Source organism: Coregonus lavaretus (assembly GCF_964263955.1).
Source record: "Coregonus lavaretus genome assembly, chromosome: 7".
Classification (NCBI taxonomy): domain Eukaryota; kingdom Metazoa; phylum Chordata; class Actinopteri; order Salmoniformes; family Salmonidae; genus Coregonus; species Coregonus lavaretus.
In genome coordinates, this window is record NC_139994.1 from 31,676,142 (window position 1) to 31,703,895 (window position 27,754).

The window sequence follows — 27,754 nt, forward strand, 5'->3', positions numbered from 1 at the left end:
ACTGCACTTTATTAACAGATATAATATCATATTGAGTGTGCAGTCAAACAAACATGGTAGCATACAGATAGCCATGGAGAGGCATTTTAGCATTGAGTGACATGAGTGACTGACTTTTCATCTTGGGTTTTGGATGCTTTGATCTTCCCAAAAACCCTCCAGATGTTTTATGTTTCAGGTGTACAGTAGGCTATACACTGAGTGTACATAACATTACGGACACCTGTTCTTTCCATGACATAGACTGACCAGGTGAATCTAGGTGAAAGCTATGATCCCTTATTGATGTCACTTGTTAAAGAAGGATTTTTAAGCCTTGAGACAATTGAGACATGGATTGTGTATGTGTGCCATTCAGAGGGTCATTGGACAAGACAAAATATTTAAGGCCTTTGAACAGGGTTTGGTAGTAGGTGCCAGGCGCACCAGGTTGTGTCAAGAACTGCAACGCTGCTGGGGTTTTCACGCTCAACAGTTTTCTGTGTGTATCAAGAATGGTCCATCACACAAAGGACATCCAGCCAACTTAACACAACTGTGGGAAGCATTGGAGTCAAAATGGGCCAGCATCCCTGTGCAACGCTTTTGACACCTTGTAGAGTCCATGCCCTGATGAATTGAGGCTGTTCTGAGGGCAAAATGGTTTGTACATTCAGTGTATATTCTTAATTGTAAAGTGAGTTTGTCTCAGGGTGGCTGTATGGTACAAGAGGGGAAGCATTAGCTACCCCAGAAACAGGCAGTATTGATTGAACATTTAGCAACGCTGCTAATCTGAATATCAGACAAACACAGGGTTGCACAGAAAGCTGTTAATATGTTGAAAGAGTCTGGTGTTTGGGTGGTGGGAGGGGTCGACTGTAGGGGATTGAGGGGGAGGTTCAGGGTAGCAGCCAGGGATATAATTTCACTCCCTCAGCTTTAGCAGTGAAATACTTGGCTTGTGTAAATCACCCAGAGGGACGACAGAATTCATGAATGTGACACTTATGAGGCACTAAGGGTTCACAATGGAAAGATGTGGCTGGACACACTGTCTCTGGGTACATTTTTACCCATAACACATTGCTCTCATGTACCCTTTGGTAATCCCCTCTGATTTGAAAGCACTGCAGAACCTCACCCACTAATCCTTCAGACCCATTATCAGATTTCTGTGTTGTGACGGAGGCTTAATGCGTCTTATTCTGATTAAAGTACATTTATATTAACAGAGAGAGACACTGATTTTATTCATTTCAAAAGCACTGCTGAGTGCTCTGTGGCTTTGAAAGCAGCAGGGTATTCTTTAACGCTATACGGAACGCAGGCAGGCTCCTGTGTTCATTAAGTTATAGCTCTACACCCCATAAATCATACCAATATGAGCAGATTATAAGTGGGTGTGTGTTGATACTGAACAAGCGCTTATTGGGGCCCACTGTCTGGAACCCGGCATAGACCCAAGTCACTAACATTAACAATGGAGACGGATACAAATCTGAGAATGTCCAAACATAGCACTTTCCATGGGGTGCCGTGTCAGGTTTTTAGGGCTCTAAAACTCTGTTGACCCTGCTTTAACAAGAGGGTGGCCATGGTGAGGGGATGACTGTCAACAATAGAGCTGTCATAAACCCCAGACTCCAGACACAACCCATCTGCCTAAAGCACTGCAGGAGAATAATGTGTGTGAGTGTTTGTGTGTGTGTGTGTGTGTGTGTGTTTGTGTGTATGAGGCTGTTCAGACTTGTGTGTCTGTACAGTGTGTGTGTGTGTCTGTACAGTGTATGTTTGTGTAGGGGTATCAGGTGGTCTTTCTCCAGCATCCAATCCCTCAAGCACCCCAAGGTTTCCCTTGACTGATCCTCTCCCCTCCTGGGAGGAGCTGGTCATTAGACTTAGACTGTGACTCCATTTCCTGCAGACAGCCAAACAGAGGCGTGTGCTCCAAATCCTGTAATACAGTCTGTATTGGACCACCGTCTCGACTAAGCTCTAACAGGGTCGCTGATTCAAAAGTTTTCCTTGCTATTTATTCTCTGTTTCTGACATCGATCAAATTACCTTTTTCAATCCAGACGTACTGTACTGTGGGCCTCCTGTAGCTCAGTTGGTAGAGCATGGCGCTTGCAACACCAGGGTTGTGGGTTCGATTCCCACGGGGGGGCAGTATGGAAAATGTATGCATTCACAAACTGTAAGTCGCTCTGGATAAAAGCGTCTGCTAAATGACAAAAATGTAAATGTACTTCACATTCAATATCCTGAAGACACAGGGCAGAGTCATGTATTTAAAACCACCTCAGTCTTGATAATATAGTAAAATATCAGGCCAGAATCTGTTATTACTCAGACCTAACATGAAGACAATTTCGGTTGAAAATGTTACGATGAAATAGCCTTCTGTCAGTTAACATTACTATGGCTTGGCGTCCCATAGAGGAGAACCTAGCACATCCGCACGGTTTGCAGGATCTGGTTAATTCCAACATTTACTTGAGATACTCCGAAAAGAAATTTGGCAACTTAATAACACAGGCCGTCTCTGTGTGGCGCACCTCTGAAAAGTTACCCGAAACTAATTGGAACAATCACATTACTTTGTCCCACAATTATGACCTCTGTCTTGGGGGGCGTCCTATATCCTTCCACCAGTGGAGTGATAAGGGCATACACATCGCAGCAGATGTTCTCGATGAGGGAGGGCTCCGTGCATTCCAGGATTTACAAACAACTTTCAATTTACCGGGTAAATCCTTCTTATTTTATTTAAAACTTTGCTCTGCCATGCAAGCTTATGGTGTCCCCTGGGGCAAAACATTACCAATTCACCCCCTCCGCATTTCTTTCCTCGAACCGACATAAACCCAGGGGACTGGTTTCTGATCTATACTTGCATTTCTTAAAAGCATCTCAGAAGCCCCTGCCAATTGACCTACTATGGAAGATAGATCTCTCACCTTCAATCACTGAAATTAACTGGCAAACTGTATGGTCAAATGTAATTATTTCTTCTAGAAATCTTAATCATCAGAATATTATTAACATATTCTCACCCTGCGCAGACTGTTCCAAATGAAAACACATCCAACCCCAAAATGCTCTCTAAGCCCTCAGGGAGCTCCTGGTACCTTCATTCATATGGTCTGGGAGTGCCCTGAGATATCCCAATTCTGGAGACTTGTCTCATATTTGCTCTCCACAATTCTCTTGAAACATATTCCATGCTCACTGCAGATTATACTCCTCAACGACACCTCCAAATTGGATATGTCTTTGCAGGAAAAGCAATTTTGTCTGGCCAGCCTCACGGCAGCCCAAAACATTGTTGCCTGTCGATGGAAACCTCCCCATTCATTATCTAAACATGAATGGTTACTGCCTTTTATTGACATACAGTGCATTCGAAAAGTATTCAGACCCCTTCCCTTTTCCCACATTTTGTTACGTTACAGACTTATTCTAAAATGGATTAAATAAAATATTTTCCTCATGAATCTACACACAATACCCCATAATGACAAAGTGAAAACAGGTTTTAAGAATTCTAGCAAATGTATTAAAAATAAAAAACAGAAATACCTTACTTACATAAGTATTCAGACTCTTTGCTATGAGACTCGAAATTGAACTCAGGTGCATCCTGTTTCCATTGATCATCCTAGAAATGCTTCTACAACTTCATTAGAGTCCACCTGTGGTAAATTCAATAGATTGGACATGATTTGGAAAGGCACACACCTGTCTATATAAGGTCCCACAGTTGACAGTGCATGTCAGAGCAAAAACCAAGCCATGAGGTCGAAGGAATTGTCCGTAGAGCTCAGAGACAGGATTGTGTCGAGGCACAGATCTGGGGAAGGGTACCAAAAAATGTCTGCAGCTTTAAAGGTCCACAAGAACACAGTGGCCTCCATCATTCTTCAATGGAAGAAGTTTGGAACCACCAAGACTCTTCCTAGAGCTGACCGCCTGGCCAAACTGAGCAATCGTGGGAGAAGGGCCTTGGAGGTGACCAAGAACCCGATGGTCACTCTGACAGAGCTCCAGAGTTCCTCTGTGGAGATGGGAGAACCTTCCAGAAGGACAAACATTACATTTACATTTACGTCATTTAGCAGACGCTCTTATCCAGAGCGACTTACAGTTAGTGCATACATTATTCATTTTTATTTTCATACTGGCCCCCCGTGGGAATCGAACCCACAACCATGGCGTTGCAAACACCATGCTCTACCAACTGAGCTACCTTCCTGCCGGCCATTCCCTCCCCTACCCTGGGCCAATTGTGCGCCGCCCCATTGGTCTCCCGGTTGCGGCCGGCTACAGCAGAGCCTGGATTCGAACCAGGATCTCTAGTGGCACAGCTAGCACTGCGATGCAGTGCCTTAGACCACTGCACCACTCAGCACTCCACCAATCAGGCATTTATGGTTGAGTGGCCTGACGTAAGCCACTCCTCAGTAAAAGGCACATGACAGCCTGCTTGGAGTTTGCCAAAAGGCACCTAAAGGACTCTCAGACCATGAGAAACAAGATTCTCTGGTCTGATGAAACCAAGATTGAACTCTTTGGCCTGAATGCCGAACGTCACGTCTGGAGGAAAACTGGCACCATCCCTGCGGTGAAGCATGGTGGTGGCAGCATCATGCTGTGGGGATGTTTTTCAGTGACAGGGACTGGGAGACTAGTCAGGATCGAGGGAAAGATCAACGGAGCAAAGTACAGAGAGATCCTTGATGTGAACCTGCTCCAGAGCGCTCAGGACCTCAGACTGGGGCGAAGGTTCACCTTCCAACAGGACAACGACCCTAAGCACACAGCCAAGACAACGCAAGAGTGGCTTCGGGACAAGTCTCTGAGTGTCCTTGATTGGCCCAGTCAGAGCCCGGACTTGAACCCGATCGAACATGTCTGCAGAGACCTGATAATAGCTGTGCAGCGACGCTCCCCATCCAACCTGACAGAGCTTGAGAGGATCTGCAGAGAAGAATGGGAGAAACTCCCCAAATAAAGTTGTGCTAAGCTTGTTGCGTCATACCCAAGAAGACTCGAGGCTGTAATCGCTGCCAAAGGTGCTTCAACAAAGTACTTAGTAAAGGGTCTGAATATATATGAAAATGTGATATCTTTTGCTATTTTTTTTTCTAAAAACCTGTAACGTAACAAAATGTTGAAAAAGTCAAGGGGTCTGGATACTTTTGGAATGCGCTGTACCTCAATTACAGCTTTCTGTGACGTGAATGCATGGCGCACAAAGACGTAACATTCACTATTGGAGTTCTGGAGTTCTGCAGTGGTTAAGATAAAATTGTACATCTAATTACCTTGAGTAGCTGTAGCAGTTCAATGGGTGGGTGGGTGCAACTGTTCTGTGGAGGGAGGGGTGGGTGGGTTTAGTAGTCCGGTCGGGGAAGGGGTGGGAGCTACAGAACTTTACACTTTTTTTCTTGTGGTTCTTCTGCGTCTTATTGAATTTGTGTGTGTTTGAAGGTTTAGCAGCCTGCTCTTTTCTCTTTTGTTAGTTTAAGTTCATGACTGAGTGGCGGGGGAGGGTTAATGTGACTCCTCCTTGTTTTCTTTGTACTGTCAACATAAATGAAATGAAAGAAAAATGTATCACAAAGAAATATCCTCCCGAAGACACAGGGCAGAGGCATGGATTGAAAACCACATAAGTGCCTCAGTCTTGACAATACAGTAAAATATCAGGCCAGAGCCTGTTTTACTCAGACCTAATGTGAAGACAATTTCTGTTGAAAATGTTATGATGAAATAACTTTCTGTCGGTTAACATTACTGTGAGTGTCAGAGAAATTACACTAGTTAATAAGGTTGATGTCCACGCCCGCATGGAAATCGTATTAGCATAATAAAACAATTGCCATCAAAATCTGTCCATTTAAGCCATTAAACCAGTAGATAGTGATAGCCCGGACGTCATCCATGTATTCCTATGGAAAACTCCCGAAACTCATGAAGCATTTTCATTTACGTCATTTAGCAAACGCTCTGACTTACAGTTAGTGAGTGCATAAATGTTTTCATACTGGGCCCCCGTGGGAAACGAACCCACAATCATGGCGTTGCAAGCGCCATGCTCTACCCTACACGGGGCCCAGCATTTGAAGCGCGCCATATTGCTGAATGGGGCTGAATGCACCAAAAAATTGCTAAGGATCATGGTGAAAGTGGCCGTAACTAGCAAAGGATCATGGTTGATGTAGTCGTTTTCATTCTGCCTGAGAGAGTCAACCCAACGCTGCTGGGTGCATGTGCAAAAGCGTGCATGAGGGCGCGAGCCTCGTCGTAGCCTGCCCGTGATTGGTCTGTGTCAGCACGTGGTCCTGTGTGACAACAAATGTAGTATTCAGAATGGATCACTATTTAATTGAATACATGTATCTCGATTTGTATCAAACTTTAAAGGAGTTCACCGTGAGGATCGAACTTAAACACAATAAACTAATTTTAGAGCCCAAAACTGCAGTCTAAAAAATACATATTTGGCTGTTCTGGCGGTTGTAATTTACATAGGCTTTCTAGGGCAGACCAGAGCTTTTGGAACCGCTAGGTTGCTACACAGTAGCCGACCAGCAGAGCTCGTGACTTCACGCTCCGGACCGAACACTGGGGGCCTGGTTTAAGCTGATGTTGGCCTTCCGCATCTGCAGTGGAAGGTGGCAGAGCTACAGCGGTATTTGTCAGATCAGGAGACATCCCGAAAATCGGTCTTCTCATGAAAACGCTAGAAAAGCTGAGACTTCTCCGTTTTGCTCTACGACACCCAAAAGCTTCACAGGACTCATCTCAAGTCGCTGATGCCGTGTCCCAACTCCGAACAGGTCTTCTCACAAAAACGTCAGTCAAGTCTGAACGGTTTGAGCTATAAACTAATATGACCCCACCATCAAAAGATGAGACTCTCACGAACACAAACGTATTCTCTGTTTTGCTTCCCGAGACTCGTCTCAAAGTAACCCGGTATCGACGGATAAAAAATGAATGAAAATGAATAGGATTTTTTGGGACTAGGGTTACACATTATTTTTATTTATTTTAATACTTTCCTATATCTCTCAGATGCATTTCAGACACCTCAAACCATATTTCCTTTTTATTTATTTTTTGACTTTCTGTTTTGCCATGTATGAATGTGTTATTCAATGCGCTTCTATGGGCAAATATCAGGAATTCAATGTTTCATCAAAGAATAACAAAAATCATACCCCAAGAACTACAGTATTCAACTCTAAGGTGGCGATCTACAGTAATGTATTTGGACTAATGACCAAAATACTGGAACTATGTTGTTGTGATGTTTTAGGTATTTTACCTTCAGTACCTCTTATTAATTCTAGTCCACTGGGCAGGTGCAATGTAACTCAAAACCATTCACAGAACGGCGTAGAACAAATTATTTAGTAAATGTTAGTGTTTTCCTGTTTAATCTGTATTCTGTGCTGTTGTGATTGACAGATGGCTGCCTGGCTCACCTGATTGCGCATTAAGATGTAAACAGCTGGTAATTTCCACGGTGGACTGACAGAGAAAGCATATTTGTTTTAGCAGTTTTCCCTTCCGTTTGATCAAAAGGCAGTGTTGACAGCTGACAGGGAAGAAGAGAGGGAGAGGAAGAAAGAGAGAGAGAGATTTCGGAGGGCCGTGCTGAGCAATTAGGCCTACTTTGCACACGAGCAGGAAGGATGCTTTCTCCTTTGGCAGGTAATTTGTGGGTGAAGTGGCTTTGAAGTGGTGAAAATATACTAATAAATCTGCATAAACAGTGTCTACAAATTGTATTGAGGTTTATCCAGGTAAGCATGGGTTGGCTTGTGTCAGCAGCTAGTGGTTTAAAACGTTGCACACTGAGGCATCATGGACTGATTTGTCAGTTTATCTACATTTTATATTTTAGGTATTTAGCAGACGACTAAATGACTCTTATCTAGAGCGACTTACAATTAGTGCATTCATCTTAAGATAGCTAGGTGAGACAACACATCACATTGGGGGGGGGGGGGGGGGGGGGTAGTTCATCTCTCAACAGGTAGTTAATCTCTCAAAGACTGTCATGACAGTCAATCAGCCCCCACAGTATAATGTTGAAATTGAATGTCACTCTATTTTCCCTCCTATCTCCTGCCTTTCCCAAGTTTGATTACTTTCCTTACCTCACCTAAAAATGTCCCCTTGTCAACATATTACAAGCTGTTCAAAAAAGGAATCACTGTGCTAGCACATGAAGTACAGTCCACAGGAAGTTCGCTTCATTCAATTTATAGTAATGTTGCAAGAGGTCTATTTCCCCCCGATAAGGTGCTGAAATCTTGCATTGTGTAGAAATGTGTTTTCTACTGTAATTTCCCTTTCGTATGTATATCTCTTCTTTTACTATATTTTTGTGAAAGTAAGGCATACATTTTTCAACCATTTTCCATCCTAGAAATGTGGAATAAGGAAAGGCTTTGATTTATGATCAAACAGATGGAAAAGGGGTCTTAGACAACATCTCCCAGAAAAAGTGTCAAAAGATATTAGAAATACATCAAATTCACAATAATGTTAAAGTGAAGATCCCTGCCAACTAATATCACCACTTATATTTAGTTTTGGAGAACTTATTTGCCTTCTGTAAGTTTAAGAAACATTGCCTTGTACCTTGTAATTCGGTTACCAAAAACCTACAAACAGTATCTTTAAAATATTTTCAGATTTCTCTCCCCCGTGAGGAGGAGGGGACAATGAAAATAAAAAATAACGTGTTTTTATTTATATCAAGTTTGTTTATGAATTATTAAGTGATTAAAACTCGTAAATCTGTTACCAAATCGGTAATGTAATTAGTGAAAAATCAGTAATGGAACTACTGCAATTGAATTGGCTACAACGGGAAATCATAGTAGTCACAAACCACAGTTGGGTCACCTGCTACTGTCCTCCCTTCCACTGGTATACTGTTATGTTCAGCTTATAACTGTTTTCTTTCTCTTTCTGTCATCTGGTGGTCAAAGCAAGACTGTAAAAACTGTCTGGACAACTCCTCCTTCTCATTCTCCCTTTCTCTCTCGCTCCAGTTAATGTCACCTCTCCTGGCTCTTACTGACACCTACCACGACACCTACCACCTACCCTCTTTCCATTTACTGTAACAAGCATCCTAACCCACTAAGCACCGACCGACACAGGTCTTGAAAAGTAGTTTAAATTTGGTCAGTCCGCCCTGGCCGGACCAAATTCGAACCAATCATTGACGTCTATGTTTCAACAAGTTTGGACAGCACAGTACAGTACAGGACAGCACAGTAGAGTACAGTACAGAACAGTACAGTAAAGTAAATACAAGTAGAGTACAGTACTGTACAGTACAGTAGAGTTCAGTACAGTAGAGCACACTAGAGTAGAGTACAGTATAATATACATTATTGTACTGTAGTCCACTGTACTGTACTGAACATATCTACTTTACTTTACTGCACTGTCCTGTACTGTACTGTACTGAACTCTACTCTATTGTGCTGTGCTGTGCTCTACTGTGCTGTACTGTGATCAGGTCCGACTCTAGCCTTTGGGGGCCCTAAACGAGAATGTGGTTTCGGCAGTTTTACACATTTTACCTTGTGGCAGAGAAAATTTAGCAATTTTATAACAAATTTCATGCAATTCTACTTATTTGCCATAGGGAAGATTTTTTTTTGTTGTTGCAGTTTTACAGTTAATTTCCTACAATTCTACCCATTTTGTTAAGGCTATGGTTCAACCCAGCACTCAGAGAAACAAACACGACAAAGGGAGTGGAAGAAACAAAAATATTTAATAAAAGTAAAAATTGTCTTAGTCCAAAAACAACTGAAGTAAAGGAACAGAGTGGGCTAGTCGGCTCCGGAGGAAGGAGAGGCTGAGGCAGGCAGGCAGGCAGGCAGGCAGGCAGGCAGACCGACAGGCAGGAAGGCAGGCAGGTTGGGAGGTATGTCCGAAACTAAAGACAAAACAAACGACAGGTTAAGGAGAGTGGAGAGCCAGGCTGAAGACAAAGACAAAATAACTTTACTGGTGAGCCAAGTTACCGCTCTGGTAAGAACAACGATCTGGCGCCGGTGGAGAGCCATGCCCCGGAATTAGTAGTGCTGGTTGATTAGAGAATAGGATGCAGCTGCGTAGGCAGGAATCACTGGAAACAACCCGCAGCTGCACAGGAGAGGCAGATCCTGAGCACGCCCCCTGATCCACTCCAGACACACCCACATAAAGGGGACAAACACACATACAGATACAACAGACACAGAGGGGACAAAACAAGGAGGAAGGGAAACAGAAAAGGGAGAGACAAGCTGCCCACATAACACATTTTGCCATGGGTTGGAGAGAAATTGTTTCAGTTTTAAAGAAAATGTCCTGCAATTCTACACATTTTGCCATGACTTATGCCATGTTAATGATATTTGAGTGAGAATGACTTACAAAATTGATGGAGGCCCCCTGGAGATCAGGGCCCCTGGGCACATACCCTGCGTACCCGGTCACTATTCGGCCATGATTACTACAAGTTTAGATAGCTGGCTACAGCACCTTACCAATCTTAAAATTGTTAACTGACATGGCTAATTCCAACTCCTGAGTGGCGCAGTGGTCTAAGGCACTGCATCGCAGTGCTAACTGTGCCACTAGAGATCCTGGTTCGAATCCAGGCTCTGTCGCAGCTGGCCGCGACCGGGAGACTCATGGGCGGCCCACAATTGGTCCAGGGTAGGGGAGGGAATGGCTGGCAGGGATGTAGCTCAGTTGATAGAACGTGGCGTTTGCAACGCCAGGGTTGTGGGTTCGATTCCCACGGGGGGCCTGTATAAAAAAATATGTATTCACTAACTGTAAGTCGCTCTGGATAAGAGCGTCTGCTAAAAATGTAAATGTAATTGAGTGCCTGTCAGTGACTGACATAAAAAAACACAAATTGCTTGTGTATTCTAACTCGCAACAATAAGTTGAGACCCTAATTTGGTTATTTTTTCTGAAACATAGACGTCTATGATTGTTTCCGATTTGGTCTGGCCCAGACCAACCAAATGTGGTCTTGTTTTGGGTGTGGAGCTCATTACAATAATAGCCAGTGTGTAAAATAATACCCAAATATGCAAAAGAAGGATATTGCATATTTTTACCTTTGTGTACCTATTCAGGATACATTACAATGAAGAGAATTATATTAATATAAATAATTATGCATTTCTACATTGTACAGATCAGGGACCCATGATGTAATTCCATTACTGTAATTCCGTTACCGGATGTAAATCCACTTCACCTACTGTAGCTCAATAACCAAAATATATACTTTTAAACTCAAGGTGTCATGTCATAGCTGACACCCCATTATTTCTGTAGACATCTTTGAAGTTTTTGGAAAACGTGGACGCATAAAGAACTGATGGAGATTTTACCATAATTATTTTACCAAACTTTGCATCGCACAGTTCTTCCAGTAAATGTGTTTTTGTGAAATGTTCTGTTTAAATTGTTCAAAGTAGTCCTTGTGCATAGAGTTGTATGGTTTGTTAAACTTATGTCCTAATGCCTAGTCACCTTACCCCTATACATATCTACCCCTACCACTCCAGTATCCCTGCACATTGTGAAATGGTATTGGCACTGACCCTGGAACTGACCCTGTATATAGCTTATTTACTTTCTCATGTTCTTATTTCTATTTATTTTTTTATAGTAGTACTGATATTGATTACAGCATTGATTACTTCATTGTTGGGAAAGAGCTTGCAAGAAAGGCATTTCACTGTACTTGTTTTTCACATTTTAACATTGTTAATTGAAATTCCACGAAACGCACTGCTATCGCAACCCTAATACGGCATATTTATTTGATTAATGGCCAGACAATATGAATGAAAGTCTTGAATAATTAAGAGTTCCTTACTGGCTAATTAGAATCTCATTCAAACCAATCAACATTACAAACCTTGTTACATGTATGTACTCCACATCTCTTTCTATCTTCATTTATTTTCCTTTTCACATATTCCCGATGCCATACAGTTTTGCGCTAGCTAATAACTCAATATGAATGTCTGTCAGAAAGAATACTTTTCAGCATTGATGGAGGTCCATTCATGCCCTTAGCTTAGCCTCTCTGTCTTTCTTCTTGGTCCATTACTTATGGACACAATGTGCATAAGGTCCAGTAAACAGCATGAATGATGACATCTTTGCTTGCGTTTCCCCTCTCTGCCAGAAATCTGAAGTGCTTCTCTTCCTGGGATATGTTTTTGTCTTTCTGTTGTGGCCAAGTTAAATTAATCATTAATCAACCCACTTTCACTGGCCCATCTGTGGGGTGCTCATCTTCTTTTAACAAAAAGCCCTGGCTGAACCGCCACTGGCTTCCACTATCGCAGTTGGACATTTAGCTAGTTGTTCCCAAACCCAGAAATATAGCTTAAATCTCCTTCTACATTCCTTTTGTCTTTGTGACAGTAGTATAGAGAGAATACAACATTACTCTAACAAAGACGAGATATCTGATGCCGCATTAGACCTGACCTTTGTCATCTATTTTGAGAACATTTGACATTTGCATGAGTGTTTACATCAGAACATGATTAATGACAACTCCTAAGCTAATATTCACTGCTACAAAGTCTAGTAATCCAATTATCCTACCCAGCAATGCATGCATATCTGTGTTTAGCTTTGTACATACATTTGTTCTATTCCTTTGTGGCTATGTTTTCATATCTGATGCCACAGTCCACACAGCTGGAGTTACATTTTCTCATCTCATTTTATACTGAACAAAAATATAAACACAACAATTTCAAAGATTTTACTGAGTTACAGTTCATATGAGGAAATCAATCAATTGAAATAAATTCATTAGGCCCTAATCTATGGATTTTACATGATTGGGAATATAGATATGTATCTGTTGGTCACAGATACCTTAAAAAAAGGATGGTTGGACGTACTGCCAAATTCTCTAAAATGACGTTGGAGGCTTATGGTAGAGAAATTAACATTAAATTCTCTGGCAACAGCTCTGGTGAACATTCCTGCAGTCAGCATGTCAATTGCACGCTCCCTCAAAACTTGAGACATCTGTGGCATTGTGTTGTGTGACAACTGCACATTTTAGAGTGGCCTTTTATTGTCCCCAGCAAGGTTCACCTGTGTAATGATCATGTTGTCTAATCTGCTTATTGATATGCCACACCTGTCAGGTGGACGGATTATCTTGGTAAAGGAGAAATGTTCACTAACAGGGATGTAAACACATTTTTCACAACATTTGAGAGAAATAATCTTTTTATGCGTATGGAACATTTCTGGGACCTTTTATTTCAGCTCATGAAACATGGGACCATCACTTTACATGTTGCGTTTGTATTTTTGTTCAGTGTAGTGGCTGTTTCGTAAAAAACTAGCTTGCTAACTCCCCCGAAGCAGAATGGAGAAAGCAAAGGACAATGGCCCCACAGCTGCTACAGTCATTCTCTAGGCTCTTTAGGGGAGGAAAGGAGTGAGACTGTTGACTTAATTTCCTGCCTACCGCGCACCAAGATTATTTTGTCTCCGAGGTCTGCTCTTTTACTCTCTTTACTCTCTCTTTCTTCCTGTCTGTGTGCTTGTCCTTCTCACTATCTCTGTGGGGTGTCACAGTAGCCTATCAGAGCCAGTGACCACTCTGTTGTCATGTCAGTCACTGGCGGTAACCACAGCTAGCTACAACCTGTTCATACGGGTCCTTTGCTTTGTGTATCAAACTGATAGTCTTCCAGAATGAAATATTCTAGTAAGAGATACACAAATAGCAATATTGAAAAGCAAGTAGATTATGCTCTTGCTACAAGAAGTCAACTTATGTGTTTTTATTGTATGCCTAACCAAATGTCATTACCCATTAGGAGTAGGAGACAGCGTCTCGTCCAGTGAGTGTGATTTCATCCATTCATTTTCAATGGGTCAGTCGTTGTACAAAGTTTTCACTTCTAATCACCCTCTTGACATACTCTAAGACTGAGCTAGAGTATGCAATCTGAATAGTAAAATCCCCCTGTGAAGCATGTGTTTTTTTTCTTGCCTCCGCTATTTAAACAGCTCTCAAAAGCCAGCAGCAGTTCACAAAGAGGTCAACCTTGAAGAGACAGTCTGTGATTTATGTGGTTCGAAGGAGGGGAGGAGAGGGGAGAGCCAGCACCACATCCAGAGCGGGATGTTTTGGCAGCCTGGATATTTGGTGCCCTTGCTGACGACAAGCCAAGGGATGCCATGTTGTAAAACCTTAGCCAAGGTGCTTTTAGGAACGAACCAGGGAAACACAGGTTTCAAGCTCAATAGAACACGGTGCCTCCAGATCCGACTCTGCAACCCACCGAGCCAATTAGCTGTGCATTACCAGATATTCTTTTGCATATCAAACCCAATAGCAACAAATCAAAGGCGACGTATGGCATTAGCCACAAATCAAATGTGACATTGAATAAAGAAACAATCCAATGTTGATTTAGAGAGAACCCCCACCTTCACCGCCTGTGTCCACTTTGTCTCTTCCACCAGACAGTGAAGAAAGTGAAAGGGCTGATGCTCTACAGAAAGGATGGATGGTTTTAATGGATGGTGAAGTGAACCGCGGAGTGTTTGAGAGACATGCCTGTCCAATCGGATTCGCCGGACTGCTTTCTTCTCCTTTCCTCCCCTCGCATGTCAATCTCTCTCTTTCATCTTCTTCTACTTGGGCCTTCTCATCTTAATCACTGTGATGAGGTGGTGTTGAAGGAGTCAGGCGCAGGAGGGTAAATCACAGAATAACAGGCTTTAATCCGCAAAATACAGGTTTACGCAGAAATACGTCAAACACACTCCAGGGCACAAAACAGGCGCACTGGAAAATACAAGGCACAAGGGAAAATTCTCCCATCGATACAAAATACACGAGCTCCACCGATGTTCACTAACCTCCACAAATAAACAATCACCCACAAGGACAAGGGGTCAGAGGGAACACTTATACACAGACTAATTAGGGGATTAGAACCAGGTGTGTGTGATTGACGAGACAAGACAATTGTGATGATGATTGGGGCGGCAGTGGTTAGTACTCCGGTGACGACGAACGCCGAAGCCTGCCCGAACAAGGAGGGGAGGCAGCCTCGGCCGAAGTCGTGACAATCACATTCATCCTCCTGCTCTCCTCCATCTCATCCTTTGATTTCTGCCTTGCTCTCATATTGTAATGTCCCTCGTATTTAAAGCATAAATCTGTCATGCCAAACTGCATTAACTGTGACATTCTGGGCGGAAATTGGAATCTGTGGCGAGCGAAAAGCTGCACACTCTACGAGGCTTGACTGAGCACAGAGAGAAGGATCTAGCAAGTTTGGATGACATTTCTGAATTCAGACTTCTGAGAAAAAAAACACTAGAGAGACACAACAGCCATACAGTGCCTTGCAAAAGTATTCATACCCCTTGGTGTTTTTTCTATTTTGTTGCATTACAACCTGTAATTTAAATGGATTTTATTTGGATTTCATGTAATGGACATACACAAAATAGTCCAAATTGGTGAAGTGAAATTCAAAAAATTACTTATTTCAAAAAATTCAAAAACATTAATAACGGAAAAGTGGTGCGTACATATGTATTCACCCAATTTGCTACGAAGCTCCTAAATAAGATCTGGTGCAACCAATTACCTTCAGAAGTCACATCATTAGTTAAATAAAGTCCACCTGTGTGCAATCTAAGTGTCACATGATCTGACACAAGATCTCAGTATATATACACCTGTTCTGAAAGGCCCCAGAGTCTGCAACACCACTAAGCAACGGGCACCACCAAGGAAGCGGCACCATGAAGACCAAGGAGCTCTCCAAACAGTTCAGTGACAAAGTTGTGGAGAAGATCAGGGTTGGGTTATAAAAAAATATCAGAAACTTTGAACATCCCACGGAGCACCATGAAATCCATTATTAGAAAATGGCAAGAAAATGGCACCACAATAAACCTGCCAAGAGAGGGCCGCCCACCAAAACTGATGGACCAGGCAAGGAGGGCATTAATCAGAGAGGCAACAAAGAGACCAAAGATAACCCTGAAGGAGCTGCAAAGCTCCACAGCGAGATTGGAGTATCTGTCCATAGGACCACTTTAAGCCGTACACTCCACAGAGCTGGGCTTTACAGAAGAGTGGCCAGAAAAAAGCCATTGCTTAAAGAAAAAAATAAGCAAACACGTTTGGTGTTTGCCAAAAGGCATGTGGGAGACTCACCAAACATATGGAAGAAGGTACTCTGGTCAGATAAAAAGTAAGTAAGACTAAAATTGAGCTTTTTGGCCATCAAGGAAAATGCTATGTCTGGCACAAACCCAACACCTCTCATCACCCCGAGAACACCATCATGCTGTGGGGATGTTTTTCATCGGCAGGGACTGGGAAACTGGTCAGAATTGAAGGAATGATGGATGGCGCTAAATACAGGGAAATTCTTGAGGGAAACCTGTTTCAGTCTTCCAGAGATTTGAGACTGGGACGGAGGTTCACCTTCCAGCAGGACTATGACCCTAAGCATACTGCTAAAGCAACACTCAAGTGGTTTAAGGGAAACATTTAAATGTCTTGGAATGGCCTAGTCAAAGCCCAGACCTCAATCCAATTGAGAATCTGCAGTATAAAGATTGCTGTACACCAGCGGAACCCATCCAACTTGAAGGAGCTGGAGCAGTTTTGCCTTGAAGAATGGACAAAAATCCCTGTGGCAAGATGTGCCAAGCTTATAGAGACATACCCCAAGAGACCTGCAGCTATAATTGCTGAAAAAGGTGGCTCTACAAATTATTGACTTGGGTCAAACATTTTGGGTAGCCTTCCACAAGCTTCCCACAATAAGTTGGGTGAATTTTGGCCCATTCCTCCTGACAGAGCTGGTGTAAATGAGTCAGGTTTGTAGGCCTCCTTGCTCGCACATGCTTTTTCAGTCCTGTCCACACATTTTCTATAGGATTGAGGTCAGGGCTTTGTGATGGTAACTCCAATACCTTGACATTGTTGTTCTTAAGCCATTTTGCCACAACTTTGGAAGTATGCTTGGGGTCATTGTCCATTTGGAAGACCGATTTGCGACCAAGCTTTAACTTCCTGACTGATGTCTTGAGATGTTGCTTCAATATATCCACATAAATTTCCTTCCTCATGATGCCATCTATTTTGTGAAATGCACCAGTCCCTCATGCAGCAAAGCACCCCCAAAGCATGATGCTGCCACCCCCATGCTTCACAAGACATCCCCTTTTTCCTCCAAACATAACGATGGTCATTATGGCCAAACAGTTCTATTTTTGTTTCATCAGACCAGAGGACATTTCTCCAAAATGTACAATCTTTGTCCCCATGTGCAGTTGCAAACCGTAGTCTGGCTTTTTTATGGCGGTTTTGGAGCAGTGGCTTCTTCCTTGCTGAGCGGCCTTTCCGGTTATGTCGATATAGGACTCGTTTTACTGTGGATATAGATACTTTTGTACCTGTTTCCTCCAGCATCTTCACAAGGTCCTTTGCTGTTGTTCTGGGATTGATTTGTACTTTTCACACCAAAGTACGTTAATCTCTAGGAGACAGAACGCGTCTCCTTCCTGAGCGGTATGACAGCTGCGTGGTCCCATGGTGTTTATACTTGCGTACTATTGTTTGTACAGATGAACGTGGTACCTTCAGGCGTTTGGAAATTGCTTCCAAGGATGAACCAGACTGGTGGAGGTCTACAATTGTTTTTCTGAGGTCTTGGCTGATTTATTTTGATTTTCCCATGATGTCAAGCAAAGAGGCACTGAGTTTGAAGGTAGGCCTTGAAATACATCCACAGGTACACCTCCAATTGACTCAAATTATGTCAATTAGCCTATCAGAAGCTTCTAAAGCCATGACATCATTTTCTGGAATTTTCCAAGCTGTTGAAAGGCACAGTCAACTTAGTGTATGTAAACTTCTGACCCACTGGAATTGTGATTAAGTGAAATAATCTGTCTGTAAACAATAGTTGGAAAAATGACTTGTGTCATGCACAAAGTAGATGTCCTAATCGACTTGCCAAAACTATAGTTTGTTAACAAGAAATTTGTGGAGTGGTTGAAAAATGAGTTTTAATGACTCCAACCTAAGTGTATGTAAACTTCCGACTTCAACTGTATATATACAGTATATATATACAGTGGGTGAAAAAAGTATTTAGTCAGCCACCAATTGTGCAAGTTCTCCCACTTAAAAAGATGAGAGAGGCCTGTAATTTTCATCATAGGTACACGTCAACTATGACAGACAAATTGAGATTTTTTTTCTCCAGAAAATCACATTGTAGGATTTTTTATACATTTATTTGCAAATTATGGTGGAAAATAAGTCCTTATCGACTTGCCAAAACTATAGTTTGTTAACAAGAAATTTGTGGAGTGGTTGAAAAATGAGTTTTAATGACTCCAACCTAAGTGTATGTAAACTTCCGACTTCAACTGTATATATACAGTATATATATACAGTGGGGAAAAAAAGTATTTAGTCAGCCACCAATTGTGCAAGTTCTCCCACTTAAAAAGATGAGAGAGGCCTGTAATTTTCATCATAGGTACACGTCAACTATGACAGACAAATTGAGGAAAATCCAGAAAATCACATTGTAGGATTTTTAATGAATTTATTTGCAAATTACGGTGGAAAATAAGTATTTGGTCACCTACAAACAAGCAAGATTTCTGGCTCTCACAGACCTGTAACTTCTTCTTTAAGAGGCTCCTCTGTCCTCCACTCGTTACCTGTATTAATGGCACCTGTTTGAACTTGTTATCAGTATAAAAGACACCTGTCCACAACCTCAAACAGTCACACTCCAAACTCCACTATGGCCAAGACCAAATAGCTGTCAAAGGACACCAGAAACAAAATTGTAGACCTGCACCAGGCTGGGAAGACTGAATCTGCAATAGGTAAGCAGCTTGGTTTGAAGAAATCAACTGTGGGAGCAATTATTAGGAAATGGAAGACATACAAGCCACTGATAATCTCCCTCGATCTGGGGCTCCACGCAAGATCTCACCCCGTGGGGTCAAAATGATCACAAGAACGGTGAGCAAAAATCCCAGAACCACACGGGGGGACCTAGTGAATGACCTGCAGAGAGCTGGGACCAAAGTAACAAAGTGTTCCATCAGTAACACACTACGCCGCCAGGGACTCAAATCCTGCAGTGCAAGACGTGTCCCCCTGCTTAAGCCAGTACATGTCCAGGCCCGTCTGAAGTTTGCTAGAGTGCATTTGGATGATCCAGAAGAGGATTGGGAGAATGTCATATGGTCAGATGAAACCAAAATATAACTTTTTGGTAAAAACTCAACTCGTCGTGTTTGGAGGACAAAGAATGCTGAGTTGCATCCAAAGAACACCATACCTACTGTGAAGCATGGGGGTGGAAACATCATGCTTTGGGGCTGTTTTTCTGCAAAGGGACCAGGACGACTGATCCGTGTAAAGGAAAGAATGAATGGGGCCATGTATCGTGAGATTTTGAGTGAAAACCTCCTTCCATCAGCAAGGGCATTGAAGATGAAACGTGGCTGGGTCTTTCAGCATGACATGATCCCAAACACACCGCCCGGGCAACGAAGGAGTGGCTTCGTAAGAAGCATTTCAAGGTCCTGGAGTGGCCTAGCCAGTCTCCAGATCTCAACCCCATAGAAAATCTTTGGAGGGAGTTGAAAGTCCGTGTTGCCCAGCGACAGCCCCAAAACATCACTGCTCTAGAGGAGATCTGCATGGAGGAATGGGCCAAAATACCAGCAACAGTGTGTGAAAACCTTGTGAAGACTTACAGAAAACGTTTGACCTGTGTCATTGCCAACAAAGGGTATATGACAAAGTATTGAGAAACTTTTGTTATTGACCAAATACTTATTTTCCTCCATAATTTGCAAATAAATTCATAAAAAATCCTACAATGTGATTTTCTGGATTTTTGTTCCTCATTTTGTCTGTCATAGTTGACGTGTACCTATGATGACAATTACAGGCCTCTCTCATCTTGTTAAGTGGGAGAACTTGCACAATTGGTGGCTGACTAAATACTTTTTTCCCCCACTGTATATATATTCATTTATACTCTGGACTCCGACATTGCTCATCCTAATATTTCTATATTTCTTTATTCCATTCTCCAAACTTCCGACTTCAACTGTATATGCCTTTTGAAAAAGCCATAAATCTCAGCCTTTCTATAGATAGACCCTGGAGAATTGACAGTATAATCAACAGTAAATATAATTTCCACACTTGGAACTTCCAAGATGCAGCTGCTTAATTTGCCATTCAAAATCTATTCAAGTGCTTTTTCTTTTAAATCAGCATTCCGACACAGTACTGCACAAAAACACAATTCCTCTGAATATATTTAGCACATCAATATATATATAAATGTCTGTCTGCACATAGTCCTGTTTTTCAGTTTCTTTCTATTTTCTTTCCTAGATGCATCAGCTTAGTGCTTTTCCTACAGGATCTGTGTTTGATGTGGAGTAATGGTTCTGGGAGTTTATGAATGAATATTTTAAAGGGGCTCAGTGAAGGGATGGGGGCAACAAAATGGCACCTCTGTTCACCCCACAAGCTGGTCAGTCTTCCTGCCGCAAGACCCACTCCAGTATCGTATAAAAGCCCAGCCGGATCACTCTGCCGGAGCTGCAATAAGAGCACTCTGTTTTTGCAAATGATGTGAGGGAGGGGTGGGGGGGGGGGGGGTTAAAAGTACTCTGTTTGTGTTACTAAAATGGAGTCCTGTGTCGGTGTCTGAAGGTTGTCACGTTAGTGTGCTTGTTTCAGGACCAAACCTCAAAGTGTGTAGCTTTGTGTCAGCATAATTGGGTGCAGGTGTCTGGTTCAAGATGTAAGAAATACGCTACATTTGCTCAAGAATTCTGAGGAAATTACCAAAGGGGAATGGTTGCTGTATAAAGGAACTTGTTATCCACCTGATCATGAAAGATGGCTCATACTCTTCTTGGTGTTCCAATAGAAAGATAATCAACTGAGTGAGTCTCTATGGGCAGGTTGAATTGTACAGGGATTTGAGGAGTTAACTTAATATGCAGAGACTTTGCACTGTGTCCCAGCTCCCAAGTTGCATGAGCAGTTAGCCATCTTGTGAAATATGTGTAATACAGATGTCTCTATGGGACTATTATCACTAAAAGTTCAAATTCTTAATATACATGCAATCTGATCTTCTGTCCCTTCTCGCCTTTTCGCTGCACTCCTGAAATCCCTATCTGTCTGACTGTGGCCATTCACTATTCCAAGAAGGGAACGTGCTCTAAAACTCTGGGTTGCATAAGAGTGGTGTTTTTGTCTGTCTCTCCATCATGTTCCATATTGTGTAGCAGCAGATCAGATCAGGTGTGAGCAGGGTAGACGGGGGAACTGTCTGGCAGGGGATATTTGACAGACCTGAATTGCGAGTGTAAGCGAAGACCGAAGAGTAGCACATTATTAGGTTTAAAATGAGCAGTGAACTCCTGGTGAGATAGAGATGGTACTTCAGTTATTAAACACCTCAACAGCGTTTGAAATGGAGGCGATAACAACCGTTGTGTCATTATTTCAACAGCTCTTCGAGATGTATCGCTCATAAAAAATGCAATTTGAGAGAGGAGTAAGAAAAATTATCCATAATTAAACATGGCTGTCTTTTTAAGCAAATTAAGCTTGAGCCTTGTCCTTGTCTGATTAGAATTGCTAGACACCAGACTTGTCAGGTTTCATGTAAAGTGAAAACAAGCTTCTTGGTTCTCTCGTGTTGAAGGCCAAAAGTACCTAGGGAAATGCTTGTCCCTTATGTCATTTTGTGGTAAATGTCCTGGTTAATTTGAGTCTGGAAATGCTAACTGCAACTCTGAGGAAACTCAGGAGTGACCAGGCAAGGCGAGGTACAGAGACCAGGGACCGTTGACTGAACTTTGTCAGATGGAGCGTGATAAATAAAGAACTCACACAATTTAGGAATGTTCTTCGTCAGATTAACCTCATTAATCATGCGTTCTGATCCATGTGATATGTGTTATTTTTCCCTAAGTGTCGTTTCTGTGACCCTCCCTGATATTTTCTTTTCGCCTTGCTAACATGGATTCCATTACAGCCCTGAGAGAGTTAGCTTTCTCTCTTGTGGTGCAGTACATGTTGATAAAAGATAAGATAAATGTCGAAACCTTCCATTTGCAGTGCGTTGTGCATTGGGCCCTACAGTTTGTCTTGAACCTGGGCCCACAGTACCTCATATGGTTATGTTTTGCCTCTCACCACAGACATGGCTAATGGCATCTTTCCTGCCATTACTCACATTATTTTTGTTTCCCAAATTTGGAATTGCCCAAAATATTCAACAACAGAATTCCACAATGACAGTATGATCAACATTGAAGTATTGTTCCTTTACCTTGAAATGCAGTTCAACATTTTCCCAAAGGCCACCATTTTCGATTTAGCTCCAGCTAGGCCTATTCTGTCTGAGGAATATATAAAATGTAATATTCAACTCAGATCACATGTGCTTTGCAAGGATTTACAAATGCCATGAGAAATGCAACATACTGCATGGTATTTAGTCTGATTCATATTCATTTGTATTTCAAAGTATGTTTTTAGATCGCCCTCTTCTAAAAGTTTCTCAGAATCCATCACGTACCTAGAAATAAAATAACTTTTTTCTCAGAAGTGTGAAGTCATACAAATCTGTTCCAAATGTAATTTGTAGAGTGGAATGTATATTTGAAGTCCTGCTAGCTATAGATTCAGAATGATGGCTAGTCGATAGATTGTCAATTAAAATAAACAGTAAACTCCTGTCATACAATCTAGAACTGATTTTACTCAGGGCAGGTATGGAACATTACTGACAGCCATCTGACTGAGAGAGTGAGTTCACATGTGATCTTACTACAGATGTAGGATCTTAATTTGATCACCCTGTTGCAGAAGAACTTTCCTGAAATGGACAAATTGTTTTACTTGTAGTGTATTTGAGGTTTAAAAAGGCTTCTGAATTTTGTAATTTCCACTTAGAAATTTCTGACTTGATTTTCCCTTATGAAAAATGTATCAACCCCTCCCAAAATGTAATGCACATAATAATTCACATGTCCTGTTGCTGCAGGATTATTTTCCTGCTGTAGCAAAAAGGCTCAAATTAATATCCTGTATCTGTTACACATATTGTTACGTTATAGCCTTATATATTACATGTTTTTTCCGCCTCATCAATCTACACACAATACCCCATAATGACAAAGCAAAAACAGGTTTTTAAAAATATCACATTTACATTAGTATTCAGACCCTTTACTCAGTACTTTGTTGAAGCACCTTTGGCAGTGATTACAGCCTCAAGTCTTCTTGGGTATGACGCTAAAAGCGTGGCACACCTGTATTTGGGGAGTTTCTTCCATTCTTCTCTGCAGATCTTCTCAAGCTCTGTCAGGTTGGATGGGGAGCGTCGCTGCACAGCTATTTTCAGGTCTCTCCAGAGATGTTAGATCGGGTTCAAGTCCGGGCTCTGGCTGGGCCACTGAAGGACATTCAGAGACTTGTCCCGAAGCCACTACTGCGTTCTCTTGGCTGTGTGCTTAGGGTCGTTGTCCTGTTGGAAGGTGAACCTTCGCCCAGTCTGAGGTCCTGAGCGCTCTGGAGCAGGTTTTCATCAAGGATCTCTCTGTACTTTACTCCGTTTATCTTTCCCTCAATCCTGACTAGTCTTCCAGTCCCTGCCGTAGAAAAACATCCCCACAGCATGATGCTGCCACCACCATGCTTCACCGTAGGGATGCTGCCAGGTTTACTCCAGACGTGACGCTTGGCATTCAGGCCAAATAGTTCAATTTTGGTTTTATAAGATCAGAGAATCTTGTTTCTCATGGTCTGAGAGTCCTTTAGGTGCCTTTTGTCATTTGCCTTTTCACTGAGGAGTGGCTTCCATCTGGCCACTCTACCGTAAAGGCCTGATTGCTGGAGTGCTGCAGAAATGGTTGTCCTTCTGGAAGGTTCTCCCATCTCCACAGAGGACCTCTGGAGCTCTGTCAGAGTGACCATCAGGTTCTTGGTCACCTCCCTGACCAAGGCCCTTCTCCCCTGATTGCTCAGTTTGGCCGGGAGGCTCTAGGAAGGGTCTTGGTGGTTCCAAACTTCTTCCATTTAAGAATGAAAGGAGGCCACTGTGTTCTTGGGGACCTTCAGTGCTACAATGGCACCCTTCCCCAGATCTGTGCCTTGACACAATCCTGTCTCGGAGCTCTACGGACAATTCCTTCAACCTCATGGCTTGGTTTTTACTCTGACATGCACTGTCAACTGTGGGACCTTTCCAAATCATGTCCAATCAATGTAATTTACCACAGGTGGACTCCTATCAAGTTGTGGAAACATCTCAAGGATTTTCTATGGAAACAGGATGCACCTGAGCTCAATTTTGAGTCGCATAGCAAAGGGTCTGAATACTTATGTAAATAAGGTATTTCTGTTTTTTTATTTTAATACATTTGCAAAATTGTCTAAAAACCAGTTTTTCACTTTGCCATTATGGGGTATTGTGTTTAGATTGATGAGGAAAATGTTTTGTTTAATCCATTTTAGAATAAGGCTGTAAAGTAACAAAATGTGGGAAAAGTGAAGGGGTCTGAATACTTTCCGAATGCACTGTATCAATGCTTACAGGGGTACATAGTACATTTCAAAGCAGTAAATGTAGTCAGCTGTGACTAGCTGCCTCCTGTTTTTGCTGCAATACCATTGGTGTTTAAAGCAACACTTACCGACACATCATTAAAATGATATCGGTAATTTTAAGCATGTAATGTAGAGTTATGGACTATCAACCATCTTGACCATAGTTTGACAATGCTGACCAGACCGCCAGCGTGTGCGAGCGTTGCAAAATAAATGTACACATACATGTTATTCAATAATTTCGTCCAAACTGCTCGCATGCGTCAACAGGCATCTGCGTAGCCAGGCGCTAAAATACTTGGTTATATTTTATTTTGGTTTTTACGAGCATATACCCAAGTGGGTGATTGAAAGAAGAACGAGGTCCACACTCCAGTCCAGTTGGTGAGGTAATGCGCCTTGAAGTTGTTTGCCAACCACCATATAAAATCCACAGAAGAAGAAGAAGAAGAAGAAGAAGAAGAATGAACGAGGAGAGATTAATCAAAGAAAACTAACAAAAAACAAACTAGGTTTCCCCTTTTATCTGTGGATTAATTGCCGGAGTAGAGAACACACAATTTTTTGTGACAAAAAAAGGATCAAAATTCTACAAAGATCCAGCAAAAAAAAGGACCGTGTGTATTTCAGGTAAAATAACAACCCATGTTTATCTCCCAGGACAAATTATCTAGCAACAGCAAGCTAGCCAAATGTCTATGAATATGTGCTTCAACATGTCACCAATTAATATAGTTGGTTCACAGTTGTTTTGGGAATTTTAACCTGGGTGTCATGAATGCGTCTGGTGAGGATAGACAAAATCAACATGCGCACGATGGCGCATGCGCGGAGACGGTTTGGTCATTATGCAAGTATTTTTCGGGAAGTATTTGTCACTTTTACAGTCGCTCTGGTGGAGTGTTTTTGACAGATTTTCTTTTTCTCAAGCAATTCCAATAAAATCTAAAGACCTGGAGAAAACAGGAAAGCAATGCATGCATTGGTCCATTAGTTGTCCTGCGAGCAAGGGTCATAGCCCCGGAGCGAATGAGTAAACACACACACACACACACACAAACAAGTGCATACTCACAGAAACACACACACATAGGCACATGTTCACAAACAACCACACATCTATGCAATTTACCATTAGCAAGTATTAAGAATGAACACATACGCCTGGTTTGAGTGTATGCAAACAAACACACATACACACACACGGACACACACACACACACACACTGAACACCCTCATACACACACAAACACACACAAACACAAACACAAACACACATTATTCTCCTGCAGTGCTTTAGGCAGATGGGTTGTGTCTGGAGTCTGGGGTTTATGACAGCTCTATTGTTGACAGTCATCCCCTCACCATGGCCACCCTCTTGTTAAAGCAGGGTCAGCAGAGTTTTAGTGCCCTAAAAACCTGAGACGGCACCCCATGGAAAGTGCTATGTTTGGACATTCTCAGATTTGTATCCGTCTCCATTGTTAATGTTAGTGACTTGGGTCTATGCCGGGTTCCAGACAGTGGGCCCCAATAAGCGCTTGTTCAGTATCAACACACACCCACTTATAATCTGCTCATATTGGTATGATTTATGGGGTGTAGAGCTATAACTTAATGAACACAGGAGTCTGCCTGCGTTCCCTATAGCATTAAATAATATCCTGCTGCTTTCAAAGCCACAGAGCACTCAGCAGTGCTTTTGAAATGAATAAAATCAGTATCTCTCTATTAATATAAATGTACTTCAATCAAAATAAGACGCATTAAGCCTCCGTCACAACACAGAAATCTGATAATGGGTCTGAAGGATTCGTTGGGTGAGGTTCTGCAGTACTTTCGAATCAGAGGGGATTACCAAAGGGTATATGAGAGCAATGTGTTATGGGTAAAAATGTACCCAGAGACAGTGTGTCCAGCCACATCTTTCCATTGTGAACCCTTAGTGCCTCATAAGTGTCACCTTCATGACTTCAGTTGTCCCTCTGGGTGATTTACACAAGCCAAGTATTTCACTGCTGAAGCTCAGTGAGTGAAATTATATCCCTGGCTGCTACCCTGAACCTCCCCCTCAATCCCCTACAGTCGACCCCTCCCACCACCCAAACACCAGACTCTTTCAACATATTAACAGCTTTCTGTGCCACTTATGCAACCCTGTGAGCTAAATGTTCTATCAATACTGCTTGTTTCTGGGGTAGCTAATGCCTTCCCTCTTGTACCATCCAGCCACCCTGAGACAACTCACTAGAATAAAGAATATATACTCAGTGTACAAAACATTAAGCACACCTTCATAATATTGAGTTGCACCCCTCCCCCTTTTGCCCTCAGAACAACCTCAATTTGTCAGGGCATGGACTCTACAAGGTGTCAAAAGCATTTCACAGGGATGCTGGCCCATGTTGACTCCAATGCTTCCCACAGTTGTCAAGTTGGCTGGATGTGCTTTGGGTGGTGGATCATTGTTGATACACATGGGAAACTGTTAAGCATGAAAAACCCAGCAGCGTTGCAGTTCTTGACACAAACTGGTGCACCTGGCACCTACTACCCTGTTCAAAGGCACTCAAATCTTTTGTCACCCTCTGAATGGCACATATACTCAATCCATGTCTCAATTGTCTCAAGGCTTAAAAATCATTCTTTAACAAGTGACATCAACAAGGGATCATAGCTTTCACCTAGATTCACCAGGTCAGTCTATGTAATGGAAAGAGTGGGGGGTTGGGACGATCAAAGCTTCCAAAACCCAAGATCAAAAGTCAGTCGATTTACTGTATATTGAGTACTCATGTCACTCAATGCTAAAATGCCTCTCCATGGATAACAATATGCTCCAATGTTTGTTTGATAGCACACTCAATATGATATTCTATCTGTTAATAAAGTGCAGTTTTGATCTTTAGAGAGCTGTTATTCTAACCCACCAAACCTTCACAAAACAATATGCTAGCTGCACGATACTACATGTCTTTGTTAGCATACTAATTCCATATTCCATTTCCTGCATC

At 42.2% G+C, this 27,754-nt stretch overlaps 1 long non-coding RNA gene across 1 annotated transcript; it reads right to left on the bottom strand.

Annotated features, from left to right (window-relative positions):
• Nucleotides 1–9,777: 9,777 nt before the first annotated feature.
• On the bottom strand, nucleotides 9,778–12,210 carry LOC311132172. The gene is made up of 3 exons (XR_014613495.1): nucleotides 11,954–12,210; nucleotides 10,050–10,821; nucleotides 9,778–9,961 (listed from the first exon to the last, which is right to left on the bottom strand). It is a non-coding gene; the product is annotated as an uncharacterized lncRNA (long non-coding RNA).
• Between the last annotated feature and the right edge of the window lie 15,544 nt (nucleotides 12,211–27,754).